This window comes from Rousettus aegyptiacus, unplaced genomic scaffold (assembly GCF_014176215.1).
Source record: "Rousettus aegyptiacus isolate mRouAeg1 unplaced genomic scaffold, mRouAeg1.p scaffold_m13_p_1, whole genome shotgun sequence".
Lineage (NCBI taxonomy): Eukaryota > Metazoa > Chordata > Mammalia > Chiroptera > Pteropodidae > Rousettus > Rousettus aegyptiacus.
In genome coordinates, this window is record NW_023416284.1 from 108,781,282 (window position 1) to 108,793,369 (window position 12,088).

Consider the following 12,088-nt stretch of genomic DNA (forward strand, 5'->3'; position numbering starts at 1 on the left):
ACACACACACACACACTATTTATTTATTACTATTTTTTATAATAAGTTCTGTGACTTCTTTTCACCTTGTTAATGTGTTATTTTATTAAAATCTAAAAGAGATTGGAGAATGATTTTATATTTCTCAGCTTGGGCTGTTTATAAAGTTGGCATTTTAAGTAAGATATGGAGATTAAAGATATATATATATTTAAATATATATTTATATATGTAATCATTACTTTCTAGATTAAATAAGAACATATATTTTATGAATATGTGCATGAAAAAATTTGCCAGCAAAAATGTAAAGTGACAAATTAGGTGATTTTGCAGCATTTCTTGACAGATGGGGAAAACAAATATTTTGAAAAGTTGAAAACAAACAAAAACAATCAATTGTTGCTTATACTACATTTGATTGCCATTCCATAGGCCACGCTAAAGGAGTGCATTTAGTCAGCAAGAATCTCACAGCCCACATTTCCAGTGTTCACTTTACTTTGGAATTTTCAATATCTCTGTGATTTCGTGAGTACATTTATTCAAGCACAGATTGGAGTGCTTAATCCTGGTCTAACAGCTTCTAATGGAAAAGTTAGAGACTATGAGATTGGAGTAGATCAACAACATATATTTCCAAATTTTATAAACCCAATGGTCCCCTTGAAAGAGAAGATATGCAAACTAGGTAGCATATTGCCTGGAACATGTCCTATTTATTGGAATGTCAGCCTTTTATAGTGAAAATAGCATAGATTTCAGATTAAACTGATCTGAGTTCAATACTAGCTGCAACACTTGGTACAGCTACACCATGATGTCACCCTGGGGACTACAGGAGGTAATTCATTTAAAATGACTGGCTCAGTGTGACACAGAAGATAGCAATTAATATTAGTTCTCCTTACCCAAATGTAAAACAGCATGTAGCAAAGGGATCCAGCTGGATGAATCCCTGCCATTTAAGTGCAGATGAAAATAACTTGTATAGGCTACTGGAGATCAACTTCTGGGAAATGGTAGGTACCTTAATATTTTTGTCATCATGCAAAAGCAATTATGAAAAATGAAAGTCACAAGTCAATAAAGACTATGTAGGAGGAAATTAACAGGTGCATCTTTTTCTAAGATATAATTCAGTATAAATGAGAATGGGATGTCTTTCTGAACATAATTTACAGCTTTTTATGAGAAATTTTATTTAATCATATTTATGAAAATCAAATATTCAAACGTGGTTTTTTTTGTTGTTTTTTGTTTTTTTTTAGTCCTCAAATGATGTTTTGTTTGTGCCTCATTTTATTTGAAGAAACATTTCCAAAGGCACATTTAAGAAAAAATTTGATTTTTTTTTTTTTACTTCGAATATATAAAGTTTAACGCGATGAACAAATATTTGTATTTGGGAGGTTTTCTTTTGATAGTAAGATATAGGGACCTAAACTAAAGTCAGGGAGAACTAGATAAATGGAGTAGGGCATCTACAGCCTTGACTAGAATCTTCTGGCTCACAGAATCAAAAGGCAAAAAGAAATTGGAAACTAAAACATCAACAGTACATGAGAACCAAGGAAGCTTAGAATCATGGAAACTGCAGGGAGAAAGGATTTCCCCAAGGAAGTAGGCCAGAGTTTAAATGTCTGTTTCAGGGGCCCAATAGCAAAGATAAGGCCATGGTAATAAGTAGTCACAAATCTTTTAGAAAAGTTCTATCAGGGTTTATATTAGTGGCAATGTGGACTGTGGAACTTAACCCAGTAAAGCACATTCTACTAATGTATTGTCCTTATATCAAGTCCTAAAACAAAAGAAAGTCAAGGTAGCTTCCATTGACACACTTAGATATGGTTTGGTCCATTTCCCATGTACTCAGTTTGATGGAGATGTAAAATTGCCTTAATCCAGATCCTAGTTGAATATATTTTATTTTATTTTATTTTATTTTATTTCATTTATTTTATTTAATTTTATTTTTTGAATGTATTTTAAAATTATCCTGTGTTAATCATGAATCCTTGGAAAAGTATTGTCAATGTCATGTAGTTTGGATACTGGCACCTCTTAAGAATGTCACTTGTTACTACACAGACTCACTGAGTTCATAATTTCAGAATTAACAGCAAGTGATTGCTAAACCGGACAAAGACCAGAGTCATGTTGCAACCTGCCTCGAGAATGCCTACATATAGAATGAATTGAGAAGTGCCACTGGATTCTGCCACCTGAGCAGTACACAGCTTCAGAAAGACAAAAAAATAGAAAATAAAATTGTGAACATCATCCGTGCTTTAGAAAATTAGGGATAGACATTTTTATACCATGTTAATGCCAGAATTGTGATAAAAACACAAATTAATACAGATATTCTCCATTTCTCAGTCTGCGTCAGATAAAAATTCAACAAAAATATATCGAATATCTTCCATGTGATAAATACTCTCACATCTGTAGATTATCTTGAATTTGAGTATAGCTGTTTTAACAATAAAGATAACTTTATATTTAATTCTTTTTTTGTTATTCCCATTGTTTTCCTTTTTAATTAAATTTATTGGGATGGCATTGGTTAACAAAAGTACACAGGCTTCAATTGTTTAATTCAATAATATATTGTATGTATATTGTACTATGTGTTCACTACCCAAAGTTAAATCTCTTTCACCATATATTTGATCCCCTTTACCCTTATCTGTCTCCCCTCTTCCCCAGTTTCCCTCTGGTAACCACTAAACTGTTGTCTGTGTCTATAAGTTTTAATTTGTCTCATTTGTTGCTTTCGGTTTTACATCTCACATAAATTTAATTCTTTTTAACTTCGTATAATATAGTGTTCTGTCTTTTTCTTTTCTTTGTTCTTTTAACCACTGTGCTAGTCTAAACCACAATCATGTCTCACTTGACTGAATAGTCAGGACTTTTATAGTTTTCAGTAATAGAAATCCAAATTACTACTTAGCTCTGCTTTCTCTTGGGTTAGTTTCTTAAGCATTTTTATGATACAGCAAAGATGCCCCAGGAGCTCAGACTTACATTATCCTTAGCATCACATTTTCCCCAAAAGGAGAGATTATATATTTTTTTCCAGCATTCATATCAGTCTCTCAAAGAAAACTGGTTTGCCCTTTTTGGGTGTGTTATTTACTCCGAGGCCAATATAGTGATGTGAAAGGTGTCTAGTTTGGCCATCTAGTCACAGGAAAGAAAAAGCGATCTTAGTTCTGTGCACATCACTTAGGAGTAAGAATGAGACAGTCCTCAAAAGAAATGAAGGATGAAATTAAAATTATGCTCACTATATCGAGATTCTGTAGTAGCCTCCATACCCGTCATTTCACATCCATTTTTTTTCTCTTCGATTATTTCCTAAGTGAAAGTCATTTTTAAAAGTCATCATGACAGTTATCTCAACATAAAAAACAAATTTTAAAAACCTAAAGACAATAACATAATCAGTATGATCACTTTATTCCTATATATAAAATCCTTCAATGGATTTTTCTTACTCTTAACAATCATATCCTAAATCTTGACTGTGTTTAAGGCTGTCATGGTTCAATCTCTGCCTCTTCAGCTTTCTGTGTACAACTCCTCCAGTCCATGCTCCTCACTCAGCCATTCGAATCATATATCTGTGGCACTGTATTCTACCAACCATCTTAGTGCTCAATTCAGAAACAGACCTATCCTAAATTCACCTTATTCTTCTACTCCCATGTCTACTTTAAGGTTTCCTTTCCTCCCCACACCCCGCCCCTTAGCAGACTTATTTATTTTCAGGTCTTAGATTAAAACAACTTTCTCAGGGAAGCTATATTAGTCAGGGTTCTCCAGAAAAACAGAACCCATAGGATATAAATGGATATATAGAAAGAGATTTATTATGAGAAGTTCGATCACAGAAATTTTGGAGACTGAAAAGTCCCACAATATCCCTCTGCAAACTACAGGCCCAAGAAAAACAGGAGTGTAGCTTCAGTTCAAACCTGAAGGCCCAAGAAGTGAGGAACAGTGTTAAGTCCCAATCCAAGTCTAAAGGCTCGAGTACCAGGAGCTCCGATGTCTGCAAGCAGCAAAAGATAGATGGTCTGATTCAAAGAGAGACAGCAAATTTTGTCTTCCTCTTCCTTTTTGTTCTTTGCAGGCCCTCCATGGATTAGATGTCTACCGGCATTGATGAGAGCAATCTTTTTTACTCAACTTACTGATTCAAATGCTGATCTCTTCTGGAAACACCTTTACAGACATACCTAAAAATAATGTTTTGAACAGCTGTCTGAGCATCCCTTAGCCTGGGCAAGTTGACACGCAAAGTTAACCACCATAGAAGCCCTTTCCTGCTGTGCCGTGACATTGTGTATTTCTTCTTCATAACACACATGACACTTGTTATTGTTTCCTAAATGTCTGTTTCTATTTTGCTTGTCAGATTATTAATCCCATGAGGTTAGGAACCACATCTAGTTTTTTTCACTACAATATCCCCACTGTCTGGTATGATGCTTGGCACAGACCAGGAGATAGAGAAATATTACATAAATGAATATGTGAGTCAAATTTATTATCCTCCTATGGTAATTCATTTTCTCTCTAAGATGCTTTTACTTCTTTTCATGTGGAACATACCTCTGTGATGAATTTTAACTATTTAAAAGGCCTTTGTTTGGGTTTCCCTTTCTAAGATATAATTCTAATATAAGGCACTCAGTGTGTGCCCAGTGTTATATATCCTTAGGCAATATAAATGGCATGTTTAATAGATGAAAATATTTTATTCTTGAAACACCTTTGGAAGGTTGATGTGATTATTCTGTATCATTAGTTTCAGTTTATGACTGGGGATTATGGAATTTTGAGTTTAAATAACTTAGTTCTAGTCTCAATGCTCTTAGACAATGGTAGGGATTTGCATTTTGGTCTATGCGAATGTCTTACTTCAAAATCTGAGTATGTTTCAGCACTTCACTCTCTGTGTTGCTGGTTCCTCTCTCTTCTTTGAAGATTCTTTATTTGATTAGAACAAACTAGGGGCAGTATTCATGATTTATATAATTCAATTAACTTTATTTTAAAAAGTGGTTAATAAAAATTTATGTTCTTTCCATGACATTGTTGGATATTCAGGGGAAAAAAAATTCTCCTTACCATTTAAGAGTTTATAATCTATTAGGGGACCAAGAATTAGAGGAAGGAAAGACAGAAGCTGAGATAAGACAGCTAGGTTATGTTGTCAGATAATCAGTGCTAAAGTATCTTGGAGAAGGGAGAGGCCATTGGCCACAGAGGGCAAAGAAGGAAAAGCCCCGAGTCTTCCAAAAGTAGTCATTTGGGGAAGGGAAAAAAATGATTTCATGTTACTCAACTATTTTTACTCACGATAAGGTACTCAGAGATCCAAAATGTGTTATGATACTAAAAATAAACCACAGAATACTTTGATTGATAGATATGCATAGATAAGTCAAAAGGTGATCAAATTTAGGAAAATGACTGATTAATAATGGCTTGAGTTTTGGGAGAGAGGAGAGTCAGGAATTAAACTAGGGGTCTGCTTTTAGAAATATATGCATGATGTCTTAGGTCCTGAGTGAGAAAAGTGGTAGTGTGTCTTATGGACATGAAGTTTCTTTGACTGATTAGAAATGGGAATAAAGGATAAAGATAGAATGAATAAAGATGAATGAAAAATTATTTGAGCTTGAACTAGGAAATAGATGTGCCATGAGAAGAAATGTGAACATTAGAGGATGAAACTTGGAGAAAGTCAAGGGTTGTAAACTCAAATGCTTATAAGAAATAGGCAAAAAGTAGAAAAAGTAAAGCTGGTGGGGGAAAAGGCCTAAAGATGATGATGGGAAGCTAAGAGGGGCAGTTGTCCAGCTCCAGCCATTGAAGGATCACCTGATTTGTAAAGCGAATCTGAAAATTCAGAAATATTTTTATTTTAAATGTTGGTAAATAATTCCATTTTTTAAAAAGCCAACGCTGTGTGGTCCAAGTAAGGTATTTCCATAGGCTTCATGTAAACTTTGGGGAACAGTTAATGATGCCTGCCAAAGAGAATAAAACCTTTTCTTCAGAATTCTATGGTGCTAATATTAGTTCAATGTTTTCAGGCACGGCTCCTGATGGGACTCGGTGAGCTCCTATTTCACAACTCAAGAAAGCAAGAACAAAGGAAAACAAAACCATTTACATGCTTTTTTCTTGTCCTTTGAAGTACTAAAATATATTGTAGTTTTGAGTGGTTTTCTAAGCTTTTGTATATAATCTCGAATGGAATATATTCTATAGCCTAAAGTACTAAGATATGTATTTTTTTCATATTTTTGGCATAATTTCAATAACAGCTTTGATACGTATGCTTTGTGTTGATCTGCTGTATAAATTTAATGTACTCTCTTTAGTTGTCTAAAAATGCAAATTCCATGGTGTATGAGGGATGCCATTTTGCTTACCTTTAAGTAGAAACAAACTATAGCATGTTCCTGAGACTGCACAGGGACTTGGGCCTGAGCAAAAGGAATGCGGGATGACCATGAGGAACAGCAGGATAAGCTGTTTCACAAGAATTTCACCACCCCATTACCCCTTACACAAAAATGAAGAAATGATTGATTATGATCTCCTTTCTAATCATTTACTTCCACATAGATTCTGAAACCACTGTTCTCTGCGCACAATTGATCAAAGTTTGACCACTGTATAGCCTTCCTTGGGTGACGATAATGAGTGGTCACCATCTTGCCTCACAGCACAGGTATGAATATGGTTACAAGGAAAGGGAAATGGGGTTAAAAAAAATACCGTCACTCCCAAAAAGTCCACCTTTTTGGGCAAACCTTCTTTATTTCCTCAACTAATACAAGCAGTCAAATAAAGCCAGTTTCTGAATCAGTTGGAGGACCTTCTTTTCCTTTGTGCTGCCTCCCTTGTACTTGAGCATAAGCCTAATAAAATTTGTCAGAAAAATTTTCTGGGATTTCCTCTCCATTCCTATCTTGGGGAAACCAAGAACCCAAACACTGGTAACATTCTCAAGAAACAAACAAACAAAAAACCTTTATTAAACAAATATTTCTTTCACAGAAAGGAGGATGAAAAGGCCATATGGTTTGTGTGTTTAAAATGTGGCTTCTTAGTTTTCTGTGTAAAGGTAAATCTGAAAGGATACATCTGAGGGAAGAAGGACTATGTTTCTTTTCATATGAAGGCAATACTTAGGCATAATGGTATTACCATGTAATCTTATTAAATATTCTTGAATACTTTATACTACCTTTTAAATGAAGCTAAAACTCTAGGTTCATATAGTAGATGCACTAAGGTACACATTTTTATGAGGTGTGGAAAAATTATTTGTATTTTAATACCCTCTTCCAAACTTAAGATAAATCAGAGAGGAAGATAAACAATAGTAATAACCATGTCAGCAGCAGTGCTTCTGGAGAGAAAAAAAAATACATAATTCCCAAAATTTCTTAAAAATTTCAAGTTTCATGACAAAACTTGTGATATTTTGTAATCTACTCCATGACATAATTTTTTTTAATTTTATAAATTTATTTGAGCAATAATCAATTGGAATCAAGCATCACAAAACCATAAGGGGTTAGGAGCACTCCAGTCAAGAGATAAAAGAGAGAGTTTTATAGAGAAAAGGCTGAAACCAGGAATTATTGACTGGCTATAGTGTAAAGCCTAATTAGTAGTTTGTACTTGGTTGTCCTTCACATTTGATTTTGTAACCTTGAGGTATTTACAGGCTTAGATTTGGAGTTGCTTACATAAGTCATGTGACATTAGAGCCACATCAGTGTAATGGCCTCTTTGGTTAATAAATTTAACAGTTTCCCCTTTTGGTCATTTTCTCATACATAATAGATTAACTAAAAATTTTGTATTAGCACCACTCTCACTCATTGGAGTTAAGTTGCCCTCGCGAAACTCAGGTTATGATAGCAGATCATGGAAGAAATGTTTTCGTTGTTCATTTTGCTGTTCATCTTGTATCTGTTTGTCTAACTGCAGTGAGACCATCAGAAGTACTACTATGGCTGTAAATATGTATTTAAGGTCTTTGAAAAGATATAGTGTACCAGAGACTATAAAGAGGATGACACCAAAAACTAAAGTGTACTCCTTAGCCAGGACCCCCATGAATCAAACCAGTTGGTGTCAAATAAATCAAAGAATATACCTGAAGGGAAATCAACCTGTTTTAGCCAAATGGCTTGTTTGTTAATTTTCTATATTTGCTGTAATACTAGAGGGGTTGATTGAGGTGTGGCAGGAGATATTTGCTATGACACACTCCTTTTTTTAGCTAATAAATAATCTAAAACAATTCTATTATCTAAAATCACCTTAGCAAGAAAGCCTAGGGACTTTCGTTGCACAGCTATGGCCTTAGCAATAAATTCAGCAATAGCTGCCACAATTAAAGAGCGTTGTCTTCCCATGCATTTACAGAGAAAAAGCAAGTCATAAAAAAGCAAAAGCAATAAAGGTTTTTATTGAAAATAGAGATCTTTTTCCAAATGTTTTTTTTTAAACGTTAATTACCATTGACATGTATTAGTTTCAGTTGTATAACATAGTTAATGGACATCTATATAACTTACAAAGTAATCACCTCAATAAATCTAGTACCCATTTAACATCATACATAATTAGAGGTTCGTTTTGCCTGCACATGTCAAAGCCAAAAGAGACACGAACAGGAGTTTGCGGCAAAGAGAGATTTACTTAAGAAAACAGTACCGAGCCTGGAGACATAGGTAAGCTAGTGCTCAAAGACCTGCTCCCTGATGGCTTCTAGGGGATAGGTTATACAAGGGAGAACTCATTAGTAGCAAAAGGAGCTAAGATTGTGGACTCTACTGATTGGTCGGGGCTAGGATAGGAGGCAGTTGAACCTTGTATCAGGTCCTGAAGTCAGTCATCTTTCTCTCTCTGGTTTCAAGGTGATGCTGGTGGGATCTTGTCTGCTTTCATGGGTGTGAACGTATAAGATGTTACCTTTAGTTTGGCCAAAACTTTGTTTTTGTGGTCACCAGGCTTGAAATTTCTTTTCTAAGACTGCTCGATGCTGACCTAAGGGCTTATTGATTAAGGATGTGGTCTGCAGTATGCAAACAGATAAGGAAAGGAAAAAAAAAGCAAGTGAGCCCATGCCTGGTTTGAATTATGGAGAAAGAGAAGAGAAAAAGTCATTTAAAGAAGTGAAGATTCACAAGGTTACAAACCTCTCTAGTTGATTTTAATTTTAGATCTCTATTGGGCATGAACTTCTAAGAGTCTGGAGGAGCCCTTTTTAATTGAAGAATGTGGACCCAAGATTCAAGTCCCCTGAAGTGTGGCTGCCATCTGGGTAGTGAGGAGGAACTGGTATGGTCCTTTTCAAGGAAACATCCAAGAACAGTTTTTTTACTCAGTGACTCCAAATCAGAAAAGTGGGAGAAAATTGGAAATATTAGTCTGGAGAGTTGTAGCCAGATGTTTGAGGTACCTAGAAGAATTCAGGATCCAGTTTAACTTGTAATACCTCAAACACAATGGTAGGACTAGAATTTGATATCCACAAGGTTGTGTTGTAATTTTCTACTGAAATATTTATTATTATATTTTCATCTGCAGTTATCCTCATTTTTATCAAAGATAATCACAAGTTAATTTGTTGTTTAAAATAAATCTAGTCTTATTAAATTTGACCTGATTATTTATATAAGTGCAGAAAGAATAGAAATTGTATAGGTTCTTTTAAATTTTGTTTCATTGGAACCTTTCATAAAGAATCTTAGGTTGTACTTTTAAAAACTCTCTAGGCTAAGACGGTGAGCCAAGAACTCTCTGTGAGACTTTGCCAGCAATAATGCATTTGAGTGAATTCCTCGTTTCTTAAGACCCGCATGATATTGAGGTTCCTAGGCCTCCCAGGAAGTGACCTTACTCATCTGATAAGGCTGCTGGGAACCCTTTAAGCAAAGTACAAGCCGATTTTCCTAAGGAGCCATAATTGGCTCTATAAAGTTGAACTTAGTTCTTTAAAACTTTATGGTCATTTGATTTGATGCACATTCTCAAATATGACATTTCAGTTCAGTCAAAGTCTTGGTAATATAACCAATGTTTTCACTTGTGTACTGTTACAGAGAGAACAGATTCTTATTGAACTTAAGCAAATAACTATATTGCTATGAAAATATGAATAGTCAGTAAGTTACAAAATTCTGGAGGTGTCACCGCTAGGGTGAGGCGAAATTTGGCGTCGCCCCAGTGGCATGGGGGAGGAGGAGGACGGACAGTGGAGTACGGTGGACAGTGGCATTGTATATTGTTCTTCAGTTCCTCTCCATCAAAGCAATAAAGAATTATAGGTCTGCAAAATTGAGAAAAAGTAATATTTATTGAAAGTACATTTTAGATGGAAACACATGCACTAAGAAAGGCTGCAGCCCTGTGGAATTTAGGAGATAGAGATAAAATAGTACATCCCAAAGGGAGGGGTGGGTTTCCAGCCAGGAAGCTGTAACAAGGCAGAGATAGAAAGGTCTGGTTATATTTAGGCCATGATGAGAGGTCCTAGATGATCCCTATGTGAGGCCACCTTGACCGACAGTTGGCTATTATATAACTTTTTGCCTGCTGTGCAGGTGTTTACCCAGAATTCAGTCTGTTATAATGAGATTCATGAACTTCCAGGTATAAACATGGTATTATAATGATGGTATAATGAGACTGAAATTAGGGGCAGTACTTTCTGCATAAGCATTTGTAACTGGTCTAGGCTTTTATGACCTTTGTGCTCTAGAATTTGGGGTAATTTCTAACCTTAAAAGACAGGTATTTCTGTGAGGTCCTTAAGGAAGGTCTTCAAAGGAAGCTGCTATGGTTACAGAGCTGGACCTTGGCTCTTGTCTCTCACGCCTGACTAACTACCTAACAGAGGGATCAAACATGTAGAAAAAGTAAAAGTTTCAGTTATCTTTAAAGAGGTATACTTTACAAAATAATTATAAGTCATAGATAGTTAATGGAAAAGAAAAACGGGTTTCTTTAAATCTGGAAAAATAAAATATTAAGGAACCAGCAATGCTGCAAAGAAAAACTGTAAAAAATGATAATCATTCTTATCAGTTCATTCAGTCTCATATTATTAATTCTTCTTCTGCTTAAATTCATTTTTTTTATTAGTTCTGGAAATTCTTACTTCAGTTTTATGATCTTAAAGTTATCAGAAATCTGTATATTGATAAAACACAAAATCTTTACTTCGTAGGGAGATTACCTGAGAGATTTGAAAACCCAAAATTTTCACAATCTCTTATAATCAGAAGAATAGCTCAGGAAAACTCTGTCTTCTTAATAGAAAAAAAAAATCAATTTTGCACCAGTGTACTTTGGATAGTGACTCATTCTTTAAAAACTTAAATAAATCCATCCCAATTTATAGTCAGCTTGACCACACATACAAGTCCTTTTCTAAGATTTCATTTCCATGAATCTTCTACAATGTTTTTTAATCCATTCAAATTTTGTCCTTTAGGAATTACCTTCGGTGCAGTTTCTATTTCAAGAGATGGCTCTGGGTTCATAGACCAGGTGGAACCTTTACATTTCGAAGCCACAGAGAAAGGATGTAAGTTTCTTTAAGAAGGGCTTTTGTTACCTAAATTGAGATCTTTTACAATATCTGCAAGCCTTCTGAGATGAATAGGAGAAGTGTGGGGAGTAAAAAGGATAGCTGGGATTTGTATTATTTTTAGAACCACATTCTATTCTTGTAAAGACTTGATTTATAAGACAAGTACTTTGTTTTTAATTTCACAAGAAATTGGGTTGTAACCTAAATGATGTCAAGACTCTGAATAGGTCACCCAACTACATGATCCCCAATTGGCTTTTTTATGTCAGGGAAATATTCAACTAAGATAGAAATCAAAGATTCCTGTGTTCTAGATTTACAGTTGTGTTTCCTTGGAATTTAAATCCTTCCATGATGGCTTCAGAATGTTTTTCTTTGCCTCTGGGTACATAGTTTCAATTTAACTTAGTGGAGGAGGCCTTGAAAAACATTTCTATTGTAACAGAGAAAAATGATCTCTCT